Raw genomic sequence first — 21,444 nt, 5'->3', positions numbered from 1 at the left:
ATATCTCCGGAGAAGGAGACTCCACCACCGCTCAGAGCAATACGTTCCAGTGTTTTGTCACTCTCACAGTAAGGAAGTTCTTCCTCGTGTTAGTACAGAATTTCCAGTTTGTGCTCATTTGCCCATGTTTTCTTGCTGCATGTCACCAAAAAGAGTCCATCCCCACTGACTCCACTTCCACGAAAGAACTGATCTAAGAACCCACCTACAAAATATCTGGCCCCGCTGTGATACGCAACATTACATTGCAATAAAAACATGCAGACATTATGTGTGCCAACCCCATCCTTCAGTCTGGCTCCCTGTACATCAATATCACAACAAACACAGTGCACCATATATCACCACACAGTTCCTGAAGAAAGACACCGGTTCAATATCAGTGTTCAATCTCCTGAGCTAAAGAACAAAACAATGCATTCAGGGAGGTACTATTTTATAAATATGGTTTATTAACCTGGCAGGCTGTAATGTTTGAATGTAAAATGAATCCCTCCGTCTCACACGAGTATTGACAGAAAATGTCATCACAAATGGCACCACTACAGAGGATGGTAAGAAAATTGTTTTCTTGTGCACCATAATTATTCTGCTGGAGAAGATACTCAGCAAACCTCTCAGCTGCTGATGGACAAACTCACACTTTCACCTCATCTTATAGCAGCCTGCTTGATTTATTTCAGCTGATTCTTTATGAACTCCTAATTTAGTTGTGTACCGATGATTTTAAATACCAACTACAGCCAGGTACATAATAATGGGAGATTAATTGGGTATGATGCAGTATAAGAAATCCAGATAATTAAACCGTGAGCACAGTATACTTGTCTACAGGAGTAAATGTAAATGTAAAATAAAACAGCTTAGTATTTCACAATACAGTGAAATGAAAATGAATGACAAAGTAGGAAAGATTGCTACAGACATTTATACATATTTTAAGCATGTTTTGAAAGGTAATATACGTATAACTGTAACATTTCTATCAAATCCTTCAAGACTGCTAACAGAACTGTAACTATTTAAGAGATAGAGAGCATAAAATGAACAAAAAGAAAATATTCAGGAGGTAAATATCTGGTTATTTTCAGTTTGACTCATTGTGGAAAAAGGGCAAAGTAATCACATGAAGGTTCTGGAGTTTGCAGAATCTTGCATATATTCTGACAACTTATTAGTAATTAGGTATATATGACTTCAAAAGCATCCTCACAATATACTCAAGGATGTTTTTGCATATCCTTCTCAAAGTTTTTATTATGCATTTGCTCCTTGCACCTATTAATATAGACTTCACAATTTGTTTATCTGTATTGGCAGAGAAATTCAAGGATTGAAAGAGAACATTTTCACAATATCCTTCTTATCCCAGGTAACAACCTGGGATTTGTCTGTCCTTCCAGACAGATACCAATTTAAAAAAGAGGAGAGGAAAAAAAAGAACAATAGCAAGAGACTGATTGACAAGTGCTATTGAGCAAGAGTCCCTTCAACTACTTTATGAAAAGAACACTAGATTTCATTAATTTTTGTTTTCAAAAGCTATCTATATTAAAAAGAGTTCATTCAGAGGCATTAACTATTTTTGTCCTGCAGATCATGTATCCAAATTCAGAGCTCACCTTCTCATGGCAGGCGGCCTTTTTCCCCCTTGCCCTGTCTGCAGTAGGCAGATAAGAGGCTAGTGGAAAGGTCTTGCATCCTTATTATATGCAAAGAGTAAAGGCATTTATACTGGGCTCAGTATGCTTTGAAGGACCAACTTAAAATACATAATTGCTATATCTGCAGATACAATGAGGATTGTGCTATCTTGGCAACACAGGTGGGAAAAAAGAGTGCTCGGAAAACTGCCTAAAAATTTTCTAATTTGCATGCTCCACAGTAAACTTCTCAACATGGAAATTTTTAACTATTTCTAATGGCAGGACACGAGACTATTCCTATCAGCTGCAGGCCACCAAAGTGCAACAAAAGTTAACATAGAGAAAGACCGTGGCTCAGACAACACTTGGCCATAAACACCCTTTCTTCCAAGTGTGTGGATATTTTACTCAAATATATTTGATGGGGAGTTGTTCAGCAGGCATGGATTTGAGTGTACAGAATAAATGTTTTCAAGGAGAATCAAGGAAACAATAGATTTGGAGCCACCAGAAATGTCACAGAGCTAGATGCAGAGAGGACAACACAGTGCACAGTTTTCTTCAGAGAAGTGGCCAAGATAAAATCAAAATACCAGATCTGAATTCAGTAAAGCCTGAGAACAAAGACAAAATAAGAATTCTACTGCTGTGAAGATTAAAGAGCCTGCAACCACTATTATGGATCTATTCACAGTTGCAGTTGAGGACAGGATTGAAATGGTGGAATTTCCTTCTCAAACTCAATGATGGTTTTCTACATACAGTCTGTCTTCCTGGGGTACAGAAACAAGGAAACTAGCAGAAAAATTTGTTTTCCCCATCCGTGCCGTAAGTAGGAAAATCAAAGAAGGATACAGGAATCAAACTGAAAAGAGATGAGAAAGGTGGGAGTAGATGGTAGGAGAATCCCATCTAGTACATCTCATTGGGCATCTGCATGGCTTACTTTTGCCTGGTAATTTGCCTCCAGGTTGAAACAAATCACAGTATCCTTTGGATAGGAAATTTCTAAGAGGAGAGAAGCCACTTTGGCAATAACTTGACTCCTCAGGCACTTCAGATTTGGTTATGGTGCATGCCATGTTGCTGTTATGAATTAGCCAAGTCAAGGATCCAGAGGATTAACCTCCTTAGCAGGGATATTGTGAAGTGGCTGATATCAGTTCACTATACCATTCATGTATGCCAACTGCAATGGCATTAAGTATGAAGGGAACTTACAAGGATGGAAATGCCTCCAGCCAGGAATCTCATCCCACTTCTTTGCCTGAGGATATCTAGTCCAGATAGGCAGTCTAAATCCCCACTATGGAAGTGTTGACACAGAGGAAGGAAACTTCACCTAACATTTAGCTGAAGCTTCAATGTGTCAGCAAAGTCAGCCACTCTCCCCTTACACTGTTTCCAAGAGCTGACAGAGAACATGCACTTGTCTTTCCCCCTAAAAAGACAGATAAATGGAAGATATCTGTAGCTATAGAGCCTTTGGATGTTGACGAAGATAGGCTTTCTAGTTTTTTCTTAATGTTTTCTTCTTTGTTGGTCTCCTTTCCTCATTTTTTTCCTCTGATCCTCCTGTTTATAATACAGAGAACCACTAGATAATTCAGGTTTGACAGAGACTGAGGGAGATCTGTAGTTAAACCTCCTATCAGGTCCAGTTAGATTAAAGACCTGTCCAATTATTAGGGTGGAGATTTCACAACTTCACCAGACTTACACAACTTCAGTGGAACAACTGTTCTGAAAATGCTAACAAAGAAATGACAGTATTTTTTAAACACATTATATGAATTCCCCCATTATACAATTTGTATTCTCAAAGATTGGCTTCAAACTTCAAGTTACCAAAGTTACCGCAGTGGCAGTTTTGTTAATTCTGTTATAAATATTCAATTTTTAAATGTATTTTTGCTTCGCAACAGTGCTCTGTGTTTCAGTCCATATAATGTAGCTATGCTGACAGGTTTATATCTGAGGAAAAGAATTACTATGCACATCAGCAAATATGTTTTTCCTTCTTCCACCTGTAGAAACAACATCAGCTTTATCCAACAGTTTTGTGGCACTCTATGTCTTTTCCAAATCCTTCTGATAAATTACCATGGATCAATGTCAGCCATGCACTATAGAAATGATACATGTCTAATGAAAGAGGTAGTGTACTTTAATATTTTCAGCTAAAGGACAGGGTTCTGGAAATCAATTTATATAGTATAGGCTGCAAGGGTCTGAGTATATCACCACTTCACATTCTATGTTTATTTTTTGGAAAGACTGTATCATGAAGGAACAACAGCAAAAAAGATAATAAAACAATGTAAGTCCTAAAGGGGATGAAGTCCTAAAGGGGACAGAGAAGGTTGCTCTATTTATCTCATAGGCCTTTACGAATATCAGTCAGCCTCATTTCTATCCTATAAACTGGCAAGATAGAATATTATAATCTACCAAAGTCTTCTTTGCAAATCCAGAATAGATGTAAGATTACTAGATCTCACCTCTCCACACTAGGTCTCTCAATGTCCCTTAATTCAGGTTCTGAGCAAGATCTGTAACTGAAATGTGATTAAAGAGAGACTAAACCAAGGAGGATACAATGTGAGAACAGAGGGCATGGTCAGATGCTCATCTCTGATCAGTGTCTGTGTTTCTTTCTTGTAACAATAGTAGTGAACCCTTACAAGGCAACAAATGACTTTATTTTGCAGACCGTTAATCTGGCATCCTGGGGACATCAAATTACTGTCTCTCAAGGAAGAGGATAGTAACAGCTGATAGAAGAAGAAATTATCAATTTTGTAGTAGAACCAATAAAAATGTGCTAATTACTGTTCATCTGGACACTCCTTGACACAAGAAACTACGTCCCTTCAATGATGGTTGCACTTGCTTGGGGAAAATACTCCTATCTAGATACGTGATGTCTTCTCACTGCAATTCAGTTGTGCCAAAGGCTCCAACAAGCTTGAGAAATATCTTTAATAAAAGTGACAAATGATTGTTCCTGTTTCATGTCTCCATCAACTCCCTACTTGCAGTAAGCAAAACAGAGTTCACTGCTATAGAAGATCTTTCAACCTCGAGGTCTTTGAGGACATGGCACCAGCAAAACAATGGCCTTGATTCAGTAGATGCCTTACAGGAGTTCTCTGTATGTTTATTATGGAAGCTCAACATGCCCAGTGTGCAACCAGAGATTATTTTTCTTCCAAAGGCCAAGCTTGCATGGAATTCTGCTAATTAAATGCACTATAGAAATGTCAGCCTTTACCCTCTCACATATATACATTGCATCCTTTGTCCTTCATATAATGCTGTTAAAGTGTTCTGCAGACATCATTTGATAGAATAATAAGATATTATTATTGAATCTTTATGTCTCCTATTGTTCCAAAAGCCTTGACCTTGCTTCCCCAGTACAGAGGTCTGTCTACCAGGCTAATCATATCGATATCTGAGTGCCTCAGAGGAGATCCTTATGTGGCAACATTTCTGCAGGAACTCAAAACTGGCCAGGCACACTGATAAAATCCATTTATAACCCCTGTGCATTTCTGCAAGGTTATAATCCAATTCCTATTTCAAATGTAAATCTCCATCCTGGCAGCATAGAGAAGTGTGGTTCTGATAACTCAGACTCCCCCAGTTCTCAGAGTACCCTATATAGGTATTGGTGGATGTGATTTGCTGTCAAGACAGTAACCACTGGGAACCAGGATGAATAGATGTCCATTCATTGCACAGTCATGTAGTACTGATTGATGTCTGGAATACGGAACAGTTATGGGAGCAACTCTTCGTTTATGTCCTTCACTTTTTGTTTGATAATACAACGTATTAACACTGCATGTTTTAGCACGGACAAACAGATATTAGCACATCTCCTTATGAACATGTTGTTTTTCCTTGACTGCGTGTGCTATATAGATGTATCTATAAATATCCATGTGCACAGCAGGGTACGTATGATACATCTGGCAGGGAATGGTTACCCCCAGCACAATACCGAGTTTTAATTTAATCTTGGCTTGTTTTCATAGCTGTCAAAAAGTCTAGGTTAGGTTGATGGTTTTTTAAAGGGAAAAATTGCAACTTGTGCTAGTTGTGTTTTATCCCTCCTCTTTGGCAAGTCATGATACTTGTGAGGGCTTTTTCCTCCAGGAGTGAGACAAAACAAACTGATACATAAACTGGAGATAGGGAGTTATGCCATGGTATCATCAATGCCCTCTGAATATCTGTTTGTCTGACAAAATAGCCAAATGCTCCATTTTACCATTCACAGCCTCTTCGTTACATTTAGTTCTTGAAGTGAAAGCAGAGTGCTTCCCTGTTGCCTCACCACACTTTTAGTTTGTCCTGAAATTTTTTTTTTTCTCTCCAATACTGTTGAGATACCTAGGCTATGGTTTCTTTTTATTGAAATATCTCCAGGAATCTCCAAAAGAAAAAAGAAAAGAGGCTTTATATAGCAATGTTATTGTTATATCAACCTCTACCAAATCAGTCAGATAGAGTCAGAAATATAAACACCCCTTAAAACACATTTATTTTAATAAAGACATTTCAAGAACAACGTGCCTGTCACTGTTAAAATGTGCATTTTAAATAACTTGCCCAAAGCTGCACAAGTCCAGACTCATCTCGTTTCTATATAAACATCATAATATGAAATATGTAACTACAGCCTGGGCTGAGGGAAGAATACAAGCATACACTTACTGTTTAAAACCAATGGAAAATCAGTGCATACATGAAGTATAAAGCTACACATTGAAGTCATGTTTGAATAAAGACATTCTTCTGTGTTGAATTTCAAAACCAGAAATGTTATAAGACTCATAGCCCCATCCTTACAAGTCAGGCCATTACATCTCCTCTTAATTTATTTCTATACTTTGAAATGTGGAGTTCCTAACTTGAAGCTGTAGAAATACATTTTCCACATTTTATTTTATTTTATTTTATTTTATTTTAGTCTGCTTAAAACCTCGGTTCATCACTTTAATAATATGCCAAATTTCTATTGATTTTATTTTCTGAAATATTTGGGATGCGCACTCACACAGTATTCTGTGGCTGACAAGTTCTACATGTTAAATACAAATATTTGTTAAATACAAATAGAATTACGGTTCTAAAAGGCATCTCATGCAACATCATTAGATGAGTCAAAATTAGTAGATCCACAAGGTATTGTAAAATCAGTGGTAGTTACACTCATTCAGAATAAGTGTTGGAGGAAGTCAAGATAAATTTATCAATTTGGAAGTCAATATGAAGTCTGTAATTGTTGTGAGAAAAGCATTATCTTTGTACTGAGAGTGTTGAAAAGAAAAAAAGGCAACTTTTGTTGGGTGTTAGGGGAGTTGGGAATGCTGGTGAGACAGCAGAGGAGCAACAGTCAAGAGTAAGTTATGTTAAGGAGTACATAAGCTGCCATGAAATTATATGCTGTTTATTTCTTGCACTTCAAATGAACTTCTAGAACAGTATGTTGACATGTCAACATTATTTATTCAAGTTTCAGGAACCTAGGAGCATTTCTTGTCTTGATTCAATCACTTCAGTTAAATCTCTTGTTACCAATACAGAAAAAAAAAGTCTTTTTTCAAGTGATAACAATTTATTAAACAATGAATTTTAAATGACACTGCAAATATAATTTTGTGCATTTTGTTCTTTTCATTTCTTTAAAGAAAATCAAGGATGAAATCAAAAGGCAAATAATGGTGCTTTGGAAGACCACAAGAAATAACTTGATTTATCAGCTCCACTCGGGTATTAATGCATATGGAAAAAAAATGATAAATACATAAATCCCATATACACAATAAATTTTTATTGTTTTCTCTCATTATTACAAATAAATCTTAAAAAAAAAAAAAATGATGGTGTACTTACATATTTCAGATCCTCATTTGTCTAAGAATATAAAGCACTCAAGTCATGTGCCAGAATAACTCCGATGGTGTCTTCTCAATCCCCTTTTGTGTTCACGATCCACAAAAATCAGAGTGCCACTGCAGTGGTCCAACCATTCTCACTACAGAAAAGGAGCCAGGTGTTGTGTGTCAGAATAAAACTGGCATGGATTTGTAAAGTTTGTTTGCTTGACAACTGCCAGGAATTCCTGGCATGAGCCTTCATAATTCCAAAGACCCAGACAGATTCTTCCTATTTGTGAGCAATTGATTGAAAGTACCTACACAAAAAGGTGTAGTGAAATACCTCCACAACCTTTTTCAGAGATTACCATCTCAACAGAACAGCAATGAGCATCTGTCTTTGGGTATATATTGATTTTAGGAAATTAATGTTTTCTTCCATATTTGCAAGTCATCCACCCCCATGCTGTCTTCCCATGCTTTAATTTCCACAGGAACAAAATACAGTCAGCCAGCTCCGAGTAATATCCTTGTTCCTACCCAAGATGCTCCTGGATCAGTACATAGGAGATGCCACAACCCACTGGTGGCTTCACCATTTAAATGTGCTCTCAAAGGCTGGATGATTTCACTGTGGTTCTTTTCAACCCAGGCCATTCCATGATTCTACGATTCTAAGACAAGGAGCAGCTGTACACCTACTGTGAGATGCTCCAAAGTGAGTAGAAGGGCCTTAAGCTAAGTGAGTGAGTGGGACTAAGCTAGTGTGTACTCAGATTTAAACCTCGACAAAGAGAAAATATGCATTCAATGAGACGAACTGCTTAGCATCAAATGTATTTCTGTATTTCTTCCTTTCTAGATTTCACGCTTAGTGCTGGCTATAAAGCTCATTTAGATATTTTAAGAGATAAGTAAAATAGTGGAGTTTTTACAGACTTGCACTGGTCTTTTTTAAGAAATTAGGGAAAGAGTCCAGAGTTTTACACGTAGGAAAGTCCAATTGCTTCAACATATACAAAAAATGACTGTATCAGCCCATATTTTTCACCTCTTTATGTTGTAAGTTGGTAGCACCCTGAGCATTTTTTTGGCAGCTCAGTATTTAATGGCATCTCAAACAGAACTCTGAGTTTTGTAGACACTTAAACCCTAATATAATTTTATTGTGAGGTATGTTTGGACAATACCACTTATTTAGTGACAACAATCAGTTCATTGCTGTGACACAGCAGTGAAAACGTGCCAATACACAATCCTGCTAAGGGCCAGTGGCTTCTGGTAACAATAAACTTGTTCTTCAGCATTATCAAAAAATAACTTGGAAAAAATTGTAATTACTGACATAAGACACAGCTCAGCTTGGCTGTCCACACAAAATGGTCCACTAGAGTTACCCTAATTAACCTGAATGTCCTCCAGCTGCCACTTCAGAAAGATAGTTTTTCTGCAGATCCTGCACACCTTCTTTGCCAGTCCCTTAAACAAATTTGGACATCTCAAGAGGATCTGCTCATTTCAAATGGCTCTGGATGTATTATAAACCATTCACTAAGTCACAAGTTATGAACTGAAAACAGAGCTCTGACTTCTCTACCTCATCAAGCTGCTGCTCTCCACATGCACTGCATGCACACTGTCCCTTCCCACAAGTACTGCTTTAGGCATTAGTTTGCACTGGTATGTCTACATTTGCATGTTGTACACTGTTTATGCACATAAATGAATGCTGGAATAGAGCACATATGTATTTTAAATAATATACTTGTTACTTTTGTAAAAACTAGAACAGCAACATTTCCAAGAGGCAGTTATACTTTGATTTTTAGGAGCTGGCATGAAAGGACTCAAGTAGAGATAATGCTGTAAATGTTGATTGTGTTACAAGTACACCTACTGTCACCTTAGGAAGTAGAAGTTTAAATATAAAACACTTGTTGATGGGACTGGGTTGACTGACACTGGGTTGATGGATGAACTGAAGGAGGAGATGTTCAGCTGGGGCAAATAATAGCTTCACGGATGCAAGTGGCACTACACTTAATTACAGCAAGGAAGAAAACAAAGCAGTGCATCTTCTCCCCACCAGCAGCTCTACTAACATATTCATGATATTAATTTGATAAAGAAAAATCACAATACAAGAAAAGCTGACGTCATTCGAAAGTGTGTGGTGAGCCCTTACAAAGCCTTATGAGTAAATGAATGGAAATGCGGAGTATGTCTTAGCCCACTAGGCTGCTTCAAATCCCTGAACTAAAATCTGAATGTTAAATAACCATGTTTTATTTACAAGAACTGGAATATTCCTCACGTAATTAAAACTGAGAAGATCTGTACTGCATACCTCCTATTGACACCAAAGTTTTGTTAAAAGAAAAAATGAACTAAGCAACAACCAAAAAGATGAAAAAGAAACAAAAAAAATCAAGCCACTAGTTCAAAATATTTTCATGAACTTCAAATATTAATTTATGTTTTCTTCTTGAAGCTGTAACTCCTGTAACATTATTATTAAAAATAAAAACAAAATAAGAAATACGGGTTTCCATATTTGAAGACAAAAATAAAAAGTACAAAAATGCTGTAATAATTAGAACCACCATCTCTGAATACCTTCATTTATCTTGAGTTATTAAATATCCTGGAGTTGGAATATTCATTTTGAGTGTCTACTCCATAGTGCTTGGACTTTTTAATACTATGTAAACAAAATTTCAAAATCTAATAAGTTCAGCCCCAAAGAACCTTACTTCTCAAAAAATCCAACTATTGGAGCCAGAGTTGTGTTTTCTTTTTAAATGACTTTCTCTATCTTTAGCCTAAGTGTTTAAAGACTCCATAATGAAGCATAGTACAGACTCAAGCATAAGAAGGCTGAGACTATGGGCTTTAGGGAGATCAAGGGCAGGCAGAGCTGCTCGCTTTTTGTTACGTTAACCTGCCCCAGGAAAGCAATTCCCTTCTCAGCCCCCATACCCAATTCCCATAAGTAGATACATATGGCAGTACTGTGATACAGAGAGCGCACTGTGGTAGTTTTATTGATACTGGAACTGCTCCTTAAGCAAAGTCTTCTCTGCTCAGCTATGAATTCATGGCATTGACTCTTGGTGAAAGGCGAGTAGTCATAAAGTTTAATGCTGGCCTTAGAGTTAGAGGCCTGCTTTGAATTGCCCTTCGAAGGTGCCTCTCTCTGCTGACTTTAGAGGGAATTGCTAATTAAAATTAGGTTAGAGACAAATTTTGTGCATCTGCCAATACAATGGGATTGATTTGCAATGATGTACTTTAGAGTTTGTGAACATTTGGTCCATAATGCTTAGATGTGCTTATAAAAAAAAAACAGCAGCAGCAGCAGCAAGGCATGTTGGGTGTAGCTGTCCAAATAAATGTGACTGGATCCATCAATATCCTTCAGAAGGTCTTTTCCTTCTTTCTCAGAGCACTGGTTGAAAGAAAACCAAAAAAAGGGCTTTTCCTCCATTGGGTTTCAACCTATTTCATAGAGCTAATCATCACCTGAATATTTTTTTTTTTCTTCCCTACTTCCAGCATTCTGTGGCAGGCTGTTATTTAGAAAATCCATCTTTCTTGAAGAATTATGATGACCTGTAAAGGTTGAAATGTTGGCTATCAAAAACCTTGCCTATATCCAGAAATGCTTATGTAAGGCTTGAGCTGTAACGCCAGATGAACTGACGACAGATTCATTTATCATTAGTAGGAACAGGCACATTAATTGTCTACAGTATCAATGCTATCCTCCTGCATTAACAAAACTCCTCTTGATCCTGAATGTACCACCAGAACATCCTTTATTAAATAAGATGAATAATACTGGGGCCAAGGGTTGCCCTGCTTCAGCTGAGAAATCTTAATTATTTATGAATACTTCACTCATTAAGACACCAACAGGTTGCCAAGCCTTGTAAAGACAGCTTTTTGGGGTACTGAATAAAGGTTATTTTTTCTACATGTATGCATCTTCTGTATCAAGGAATCAACAGCAGGAGACTCAAAACATTTGAATCCTATAAAGCTTTTGGCCTGTGGCAGAACCTTACAATAGTTGGGATTGAAAATGGTCCTAAAGACTCCCTAGTTCCACTCGCCTGACACAGACAGGGATACCTCCCACTACAGGGAGGTTACTCAAAGCCCCATCCAGCCTGGCCTTGAACACATCCCAGGATGGGGCATCCAGCACTTCTCTGGGTAACCTGTTCTAGTGCCTCATCAGCCTCTGAGTGAAGTATTCCTTTTGAATATATAATCTAAATCTAACTTCTGTTTGAAGTCATTATTGGTTATCCTATCTCTATAGTCCATGATAAAAGAGTCCCTAGCTTTCCTGTAACCCCCCAAAGATACAGAATGGACACAGTAAGGTCTCTGCAGAGCCTTCTCTTCTCTAAGCTGAAAAACTTCAACTCTTTTCATAGAAGTGCTCCAGCCCTTTGAGCATTGTCATGGCCTCCTCTGGACCCTCTCCAGCAGCTCCACGTCCTACTTGTTCTAGGAGTCCCAGAGTTGAACACAGCTCTACAAGTGGAGTCTCACAAGAGAAAATTAGAAGAGTCCTCACCTTCATGAACAGTGAACCAAGATGCCTAGGGAGACAGCAGAGTATCCATTCTTGGAGATATTCAAAAATTTGACTAGATACAGATCTGATCTGCTGTAGTTGACTCTGCTTTGAGCACTAAGACTGGTCTAGATAATCTCCAAACCTAGTGGCCATACGTAGCTACAATAGCTGCACTCAATACATATGAGTTTTGGTGTTATCAACCCCTTTTTAAAAATCTTGTTGACTAATTATGTGTTGATCCTCTCATAAATGTCATCCCCTCCCCCCCCCCCTCCCCCTTTATAATCTAATTTCTTTATATTGTTAAGAAAGAATTACAGCTTTTTCTCTTTCACCAGGGGGCTTGGGGACTTTTTCCTCTCAGAATGTTAGAAAATTTTCTCCATACTTGGAAAGAAGCATTTTGTTTGCACACAACACACATTGCTGGGGGATTTTCAGTGCTGACACTGTGTCGGGTTGGCACAGATGCTTTATACCTGTGCAGCCAAAAGAACTGGCAGATGGTTGGTGACAAAAGGAGCATCCCATGGAACTGCAGGAGAATCATCTCAACAGATTCTGGATTTCAGAGCCTGAATGATACTGTTCAACAGCCAAACCATAGCACAGCTCAGCATTCAGCCAGAAGCAAAGCAGGTGCTTGAAACATTTGCCAGGATTCCCAGATTCCAAAGAGCTTAGTCTCCAAGCCAGAAGCTGATCTGACAACTGAGTGTAGGAACCTTTTTCAAAGGGATCAAAGGGCAGCTACCTAGTGTAGGACAGCATCTCCAACCTAGGCTATGTGGCTTCCTGATACCAAGATGACAGGCTTCTCCAGCATTGCTCTTGCCAGGACTCAAAGCAGGACAGGGGACCAGTAAGCATGTACAGTATTATGAAGTGGCAGCTCAGAGAAGAAATGTTTTACCCAGCAGGGATTCTTTGAGCACATGTCGCCAGGACCACATGATAGAATCATCTTCCACCCCACTGTATTTGGTTCCAGAGACCAAATAAGTAACGTCCCACTGTTCAAGCCACAGCGTTGCACAACCACATCAGACAGAACCCTTATTGATGGGGCTAGGGAGGAAGGAGTCAAGGTTGTTGAGCTTAGTATGTTAGACTTGCCAGATTGGGATCAGTTCTGCTCCCTGCTTGATGGCTTCGTATTTCAGGTCATTCTACCACAAACAGGAAAATGACATACTTGGAGTTCTGTCTTCCATCTGAACTTAAAGAAAATTGTTTTCATCTTTTCTTTTTCCAGTTAGTGGAAGGATACAGGTCTTTGCTACTCACTCTTCATTTATTTTCTTTAATTTCCTTCCCTATTTTCCAGTATTTGCCCCTGCTAAAAACCTTCCCAGCTACAACTTCTTGTTAAGCAATAGTGAACCAATCCAGAATATGTTGAACCTCTTTTTAGAAAAGCAATGAATGAAGCAAAGATCACTGCAATAATCTGTTTTCAGACTTAGGAATTCTTCCACATCTTTGCATTTCAGAAGATGACCTTTATCAGATGGAAAGTCTACAAATATGTGTTGACTGCGAAGGGCAGACTACAGATACAGAATGTGATGTACAAATGTAATAGCCTTTCTGCTATCATACATCAGCCTGTGCAGCATAGGCACAATGTCACAGAATGGAAAGCATAAGATAGAGACAACAAACACAAAAAGTAGCTTGCAACTTGCAAATGGAGAAGAGGAATCCAAGTAAAACAATTTATACTGAATGTCCAATGGAGTCCTGTGGAGTTAGTCTCCCTAGAGGAGACAAGAGAATCAAGAAAAATATTATCTCTCTAAACGCAAACATTGTTAGGGAGAGAGGGTGCTGATGGGATCAGGCCAGGGAGAACAAGAGAGCTCTTTGCTGAGTAAGTGACTGGTGTAGCAAAGGTTGTTCACACTGATGCCTTAGGGCTTTGATTTCATGACCAGGAGACCTTGAGACCTGCCTCAACTGATCCTTCCCATAATGAGTGGATTGAGCGCATTAATCAAACCTGAGATTTTGGGGCTCAGAGTTCAAAAAGCTACCGGAGGTGAAGTCATTCCCCTCCTTCCTCCTTTTCTTGTCCTTTCCAAGAACAACCCCACTATATTTCTTTTTCTTCCTATTTTACTGAAATCACCTGGGGGTCAATTATCTTTCTGGGATGGAAACCATATGCCCTTTCACATTCTTGAATAAGGTTAAGCTGCATATGATGAAACCGATCAATTAAATCTTGTGGGAAGGAACAGGGAGAATGAAGCCTGGCCCGGAATTACCAGTAGTTCTCATTTGCTGACAACCTAATCCAAGGTATCAGATATATATAGAAATGTGCTTGACACGAGGAACAGAAGAGAAAGTGCTGCTTATATCATTGTAAAATCTAGCTATGCTGGAAACATTAATATAAACAAGATGGAGCTATATCCTGTCAAAGACTGGTAAGAATTTAACTATGGGAGGATTTAATTATTTCAGAGACAAATGTTCTGTGTGATTTTGTGTTTGCAGCTTGCAGACTGCTTTGAATACAGCAGATACCCTGCTGATTTATGTTCACAGAACCACAGAATCACAGAATCATAGAATGGCTTCATTTAGAATGGACCTTAAAGCTCCAACCTCTGCCTCTCATCGCTTCAGGCTGACCAGGGCTCCATCCAACCTGGTCTTGAGCACCTCCAGGGATGGAGCACCCATTGCTTTATGGGCAGCTTGTTCCAGTGTCTCACCTCACTCTGAGTAAAGAATTTCTTCTTAATATCTAAGCTAAATCTCCCTTCAAACCCATTCTGCTTTGTCCTATCACTATCAGACCACATAAAATGTCAGCTCCCCTCTTGCATGTAGGCTCCGTTGAAGTACTGGAAGGCCTCAGTGAGGTCTGCCCTGAGCCTTCTCTTCTCCAGCTGAACAAGCCCATATCCCTCAACATGTCTTCATAAGAGAAATGCTCCAGCTCTCTGAGGATCTTCATGGCCCTCAGGACCTGCTCCAACATCTCCTTGTCTTTTTTGTGCTGGGAGCCCCAGGGATGCAGTACTCCAGATGTGACTTCCTGGGGACAGAAGAGAGGGGAACAATCCCTCCCTGCCCACTGTCACCCCTCTGTTGGTGCAGCCCACATCCTGTGTTGGTTCTTATCACTGCAAATGGTTATCCTTCAAGACAGAATCTGGATAAATATACATATTACATACATATAGTGCTAATCTGGCAGAGATAAAAGAGAAGGCAATACGAATGAAGAACTGATCTGTTGAGTCTTATACTGGTCAAATTCTACACAACCAAAAACAGCAAGTGGAAATAAGAGCTGCAGGCAGAAGCAAGAAACTATAAGGAAACAGAACAACAACACAAACTAAGATCTGTTTACAAATAATTCTCAATAGTCTCTAAATTGAAAACTTTGTTGTGTGTTTCACTTAATTTCCTTATGAAGCAACTTTTCCTTTGTCAGTGAAAAAGAATAACTCTGAAATCACTCAGTCCAGGTTTGAAGAAGGTCAGTTGCACTTGGGGTAACATTTCAGTGCAGTTACACTTTCTTGTTAGTGAGCATTTGAAAAGTGAACTACTGAAAAGAAATAAGCATGCACACACACACACACACAAACATTCACAGATGTCCACTGTTCTGGCTTCAAATAACCATTGCGGAGAAAGAAGGGTAGTATATATATAGGCATGCACGTGTGTGGGCATGCATGGGAAAGCAAAGTGAGCTTTATTTTTACTCTGATTCCCACCTAAACAAAGATCCTAATGTTATCCCCTGGAATGAGGTAAGAAACATGATCATTTGGTTCCAAGACCTGCCTGCAACTACAGTTTGTGTAGCCCTGAATGAGCAACAGGCAAAGCTAGAGAGATCAGATGAACTGCATTTAGAAGTGATGCAGTGAACTGGTACAAGGGGAAAGTGCTTTCAGTGATCAATACGAAAACAAGGGGTTTTCATCTGACCACGGTGAGGATGGCAAAAAGGAATTTGGGCAATATAATATAGGATAAAAGGGCAGATAGCCTCCTATTTCAATCTAAAGACTTAATGATGCTTATTAAAAGGTTGTTACTTGGTTTCATGGAAGACTTATGGCCCTCCTCCTTCCTTAGAATTAATGGTCTCAGAGGGAAAGGCAAGAATTTTTTTTGTCTTTTGTTCTTGTTAAGGAGGTGGTTTTTTTGCTTTTGTCTACTTTCTGCCCAAAGATCAGCTCATACAACAACCAACTTACTTACATGTTTTTTAAATGAAGTCCATTGCTTATTACCATACACGATGCAATTCATCAGGAAGAGCATTCATAAAGCAGCTAGTGGATAATAAATTATTATGTCTTGCTACAATTAAGATGGGGGTCAACTTCACTGATGCTTGGGAGCTCTGAAATAGTGGACTGGCCTTATGTTTCAGAAAATGCACTACACCAGAGTCAAGCCTGGAAGAGGACACAATAAAGAGTCAATGAACCAGGGGTGAGCTGGGCTGCACAAGTCTGCAGCCATCCTTCCACCACTGCAGCACTTCATTGGAGCTGCCATTTTGTCTATGAATTATTGCTTCCTTGTCACATTTGCCTCTCTTTCCATTTGAAAACAGTCACTGGGGAAGAGGTAAGCAGCCAAAGAAAACCTCCTGAGGGGTAATGTATCAACAACAATGTAAAAAGATGTGGGTCCACCTCTTGTAGAGGGGGGGCAGAGCCATTTGGTGCTTGTTCAGTTACAGGAATCTAATCTGTCTATCAATGTAATGGGCGGTACTGTTTTTCTGGCACTGGAAATTAACAGTGTGTCTTGAACTCACTGCTACTGGATATTTTAGGCTACTTAGAGTGTCTCAATGCCATACAGTTCTTCAGCAGCAGCTAGCAAATATAATTCAGAAGAATATCATAAAAAATCCACAATGTATTCATTTGCTTTTCAGTCACTGTTAGGAAATTCTGTATGGCATTCCAGTGTAAGCTTACAAGGCTACAATTCTACATTAAAAGGACAATGCAGAGAGAAGCACTTGGAGATAGGAGCACAGAGCACCAAACTTCCCTTCTTGTTAGATAGACTCATCTCATTAGCATGAATTGGTCTTTTGTGCATTAAAGAACTCTCCTTCCACTTATCAGAAACAAATCATGGGAGATTATTTCTGATATAGTTATTTAAATTAAGGTAAACTGGGTAAAACCCATGCAAAACCACACTGCTACTGTATTCCACTTCTGTGCTAAACCTAACTCTATATACCCAGAGGGAGCCTAGCAGTCCAATATGCAGACTCAAATACCTTTCAATTTGTAAAATGGGAGAAATGTTTTGAAGTTAAATACTTTCAGAGATGTAGAACATGTGAGAATGTTCCTTTAGAAATTAAAATGGCATGGAATCAAGGAAAGATCAGATGAATTAAATTAAAGAGACTTTCCTCTGTTGCCTTCCTTGAATAGTCATTTGTGAACCAGAAAGTAAATGCATAAAGAATCTAAAATCACGACCAATCACTCCAAGAAAACTTTTGCACTCACTTCACACCACTGAATGGTTTAAAAGCAAACTGCAACAGGAAATAAGGTCCAACTTTACTGGAACAAATTGTTCTTTGAATTATATTGGTGCAGTGCCACAGAAGTCAATGGGATATGACCTTCACAACTCATGAAAGAGGTCTACAAAATTTGTCCTACTCAACTTGGACGCAGACCTTTTTTTTTTCACATTCACTACACAGCCCCTTGTTCTCTCTATTAGAGTAAATAAAAAATTTCAGGTGAAGTTTAAGCCAATGAATGGGAAAGATACTCTTTAATATTAAATCTTCCTGGTAATAAGGATAACAGACTGGAAATGGCAGATTTACATAAAAACTGATAGAACTTGGACTTGGTGACTCCAAGTCCTTTCATTGCAAAGTCTTTTTGTAAGGGAACAGATTTATTAGGAGATGGAGGATGCGGACCAACTTTTTAGAGCACTGTCCACTGCAGTCCTATTTATTGCTTGTGCAACTGCACTGCTCTGTGGAATTGATCCTAATCCCTTTTTCTTCTTTCTATCCAGCTCACATCTGCTTGAAGACCTGCATATGACAGAGGGATAAAGAAATTTCTGAGATGTTGTCCCAGACAATCCATGGAATGGCACACATTCACCTGATAATTCAGTCAAACAACAATTGGGAGATGTCTACACAAGTCGGTTTGTTTATTCTTTAAGGAATAGATTCATTTAGGAAGAGAAAGGAGGGGGAAGGATGAAAGGAGTGAACATAATGAGAAATTAATACAACTATCATCATTCATAAATATTAAAGCAGATTAACAGATTTTGAGATTAAAAAGCAAATGGAGCTTCTGCAATTTAAAGTTCTAATAGCATTAAGGTTCTATTTCCTGTCAACTTGTTATAAGTTAATTGCCATTAATTTTTCATAGCTAAATAGTGGAAAAAATGAGATTCTTGCATTATTGGCCATACACTCTAGCTGTGAAAGGAGTCCAATGTAAAATGATGAAAAAACTCATCAGAAGATAATTGAAATTACAGCTGAGAAAGCTGAGAAATCCATACCCTCACCAGAGCAAATTCTTCTCTACAGTGAAGCATCTGATGAAGTAGCCCACTCAAACACAGTTTAAAAACAACAGTGATTTAAATTTTTTTGTTATTAATTCTTTTTTTAATGAAACCTCTCAGCAAGCAATCTCTAGGAAATGTATGGTATGTATCTGTATGTAATTAGAAATATACTTTAGAAAGATTTCTGAGCTAAGTGCAAGAGACAGAGCTTCATTTTTTCTTTTCAGTGCAAACAATTTCTTCTTTCTTATGTTCAGCATAGATTTGGTTCCACTCTGTAAACACCGTTTGAGGATCTTGTTCAAACCACCTTCATTAGAAAGGTGACTTCAGTTTCTTGAATAGTTTTCTGTATTGACTATTACTGGAATTTCAAGTTCTGATAAACCTAAGTAGGAAGACAATCTAAATAAGTCATTTCTGCCCTGATCTTGGTGGAAGGAGCAAAGCATAAAGCACTTAGTATATCCGAAGCTTCTTTAGGATTACTGTCACCACTGCGTCATCAATAGAATACTGAGGATGGAGGGTTTCATCCAGCTAAAAAACTCAGTGGTGGTAGGATAAGTATTAACCTATGCTGCTGAATCGAAAAGTGTATACATACAGTGCATCAGCTACAATGCTGTAACCAATTCATAAAACTCTTAGCTGAAGGTGGCAGAAAATCACAGGGAGTTAATATTAATGTTTATTTCGCAGAGCTGTTCATACAACTAACTCTATGCCAGTTCATCATCACAGCAGACATTTGCATGGTACCACATGCTGTCAAATACACAGAATGCACAAACTAAAAACATAGGTTGTGATTCTCATTTCCTTTAATTTTTAATAACAGCATAAGTTACTTGTAACAAATGCCGGAACAAACCGAGTTCTGATTAACTTTTTTATGATGACATCTCCTTTTAATTATCTTAAATGGCTTCCACCATCAACTTTGGAAAAGTCTTTTAAGTCATGCTGCGAGAGGAATTTCTTCCTGATTTGCAGCTCAAATTTTCTTTCTTTTCTTTAACATTATCCCATTGTGCCTGTCTTTGTCACCTTAGGGTAACAAAAACAATCTTTTCTCCTTATCCTCTGAATGTATGGCTTTCTTTTTCCTACACAAGTTGGATTGTTCTGCCCCTTAATGATTTTTGCTGCTGTTCTCAGAATTCTCTTCAATTTGTCAACATCCATCACTAGATTCAAGGTGCAATCTCATCACTGCCATATAGCAAGAAAATCACTTCCCTGTGGACAAAGGAATGAAGACTCTGCACGTACAGACCCAAATCACACCATTCCTTTTTGTCATCCTCAAGCATTCCAGAATATATATATATTATATGCAGTCTGCTAAAACCCCAAGGTCTCTTTTGACATTTCTGCTTTCCAGGTATCTTTGTCCAACTGCATAACTGTTCTCTAGATTATTTCCCTCTCAGATTTATTAGCCCACATTTTTTTCTGGGTCAAATCTCATTTTTTTTACTTGAAGCACATATTTCTGACATCTCCCATTCTCCTTGCACTATTTCCTGGTGATTAAACATAACTTTTTATTTTGTGGCATATGTTGGAAGGCCTTTGTTAAGACAGGGGTGGCAATTGATCAGAGTAGTTCAGTCCTTTTATCTTCGTATGTCTTGCCTTGATTCTACTGATTGCTAAATCCTTGTTCACTTCTAGGACTCTTTTTTTCTCAGTATTACAGATGTCAAAAGGCAGCCCTAGAATTCTCTCCTATGCCAATGCTTTGGCCAGAAGGAAACATGCGATTATCAACCTCTTCAAAGGGCAGCAGTTATCACTAAAAGAGTGTACCTGGAATATACCAAAAGGGTCTTCCATTGCTACAAATATAACAAAGTACTTTGCAACTTTCTATTCCACCATCCTGTGCAGGATCTTGCTCTTAGTTTAGCTGGAAATACAATTAGCTTGTTCTTCATGATTGATGAAGGCAATAAATGCAGCTGTGACAAAGCAGGTTCCTTTAGCACCTCAATGGATACTTTCCTGCAACAGGTTACACTTAATTTTAGCCATTCAGTTAGTCTTTGAGAAGTCACAGCCTGTAAAGTAAGCCCACCAACATAAAAACAAGAATTTTAATGCTGTTTTGTTTTTTTTTTTTCCCCCTGAAAACCATTTCTGTAGATTTTGAAACTCAGACCAAAGGTGGAAATTTTCCTAAATACCTTTTGATATCTATAGTGACATATATATATAGACAATCAACACCTGAACCAGCCACTCTAGGCTCTCCCGTGCATAATTAAATAATAATTAAAAAAACTTGACATGTTCAGGATACAACTAAAATCATCCTAAAATAAGCGTCAAAACTTGATCTTAGAAATTAAACTCTGAAAATGTTTATTTTCAGCGGCCATGGAAAGAGATCAGCAGAACTAGTTACAGATACATTAACACCTACAGACAATAGCAGATCTCTTCTGGATGAATCCCAATAAAAATCTCTTTCCTCCAATTTGGAGAATGCATACCACTGTATTTTGTGCACCAGCTCAGAAAGAATTTAAACTTTGGTGGCCATTGGCTTCATGATAATGCATTACTACAAATTCAATACTCTCTCTTTTCTTCTTTGTAAAGCTTTTCCTCTGTGCTACTTATGAGAACCTTTGAAGATCCACCTTTCATGGTGTTATTTACCCAACAGATGTCTAGACAGTTAAAGCAACATGTGAATACTGAATCCTGTATCCAGCTTTTGAGTAGC

The 21,444-nt window shown here is 38.3% G+C and overlaps 2 protein-coding genes across 2 annotated transcripts in view; both read right to left on the bottom strand.

The window, feature by feature from the left end:
- TENM4 (teneurin transmembrane protein 4) overlaps positions 1 to 21,444 on the bottom strand; it is a 1,593,907-nt gene that overhangs the window by 497,027 nt on the left and 1,075,436 nt on the right. The window contains exon 11 of the mRNA XM_048933792.1: positions 7,554 to 7,695. The gene's annotated coding sequence lies outside the window, so the exon portion shown is untranslated. The remainder of the gene's footprint in view (positions 1 to 7,553; positions 7,696 to 21,444) is intronic.
- LOC125688146 (uncharacterized) overlaps positions 1 to 21,444 on the bottom strand; it is a 246,312-nt gene that overhangs the window by 13,130 nt on the left and 211,738 nt on the right. The gene's annotated exons all lie outside the window — the stretch shown is intronic.

The sequence above is a fragment of the Lagopus muta genome, chromosome 1 (assembly GCF_023343835.1).
Source record: "Lagopus muta isolate bLagMut1 chromosome 1, bLagMut1 primary, whole genome shotgun sequence".
Taxonomy (NCBI): Eukaryota; Metazoa; Chordata; class Aves; order Galliformes; family Phasianidae; genus Lagopus; species Lagopus muta.
Note: the sequence above shows the minus strand (reverse complement) of the source record. Positions and strands in the feature narration are given on the sequence as shown.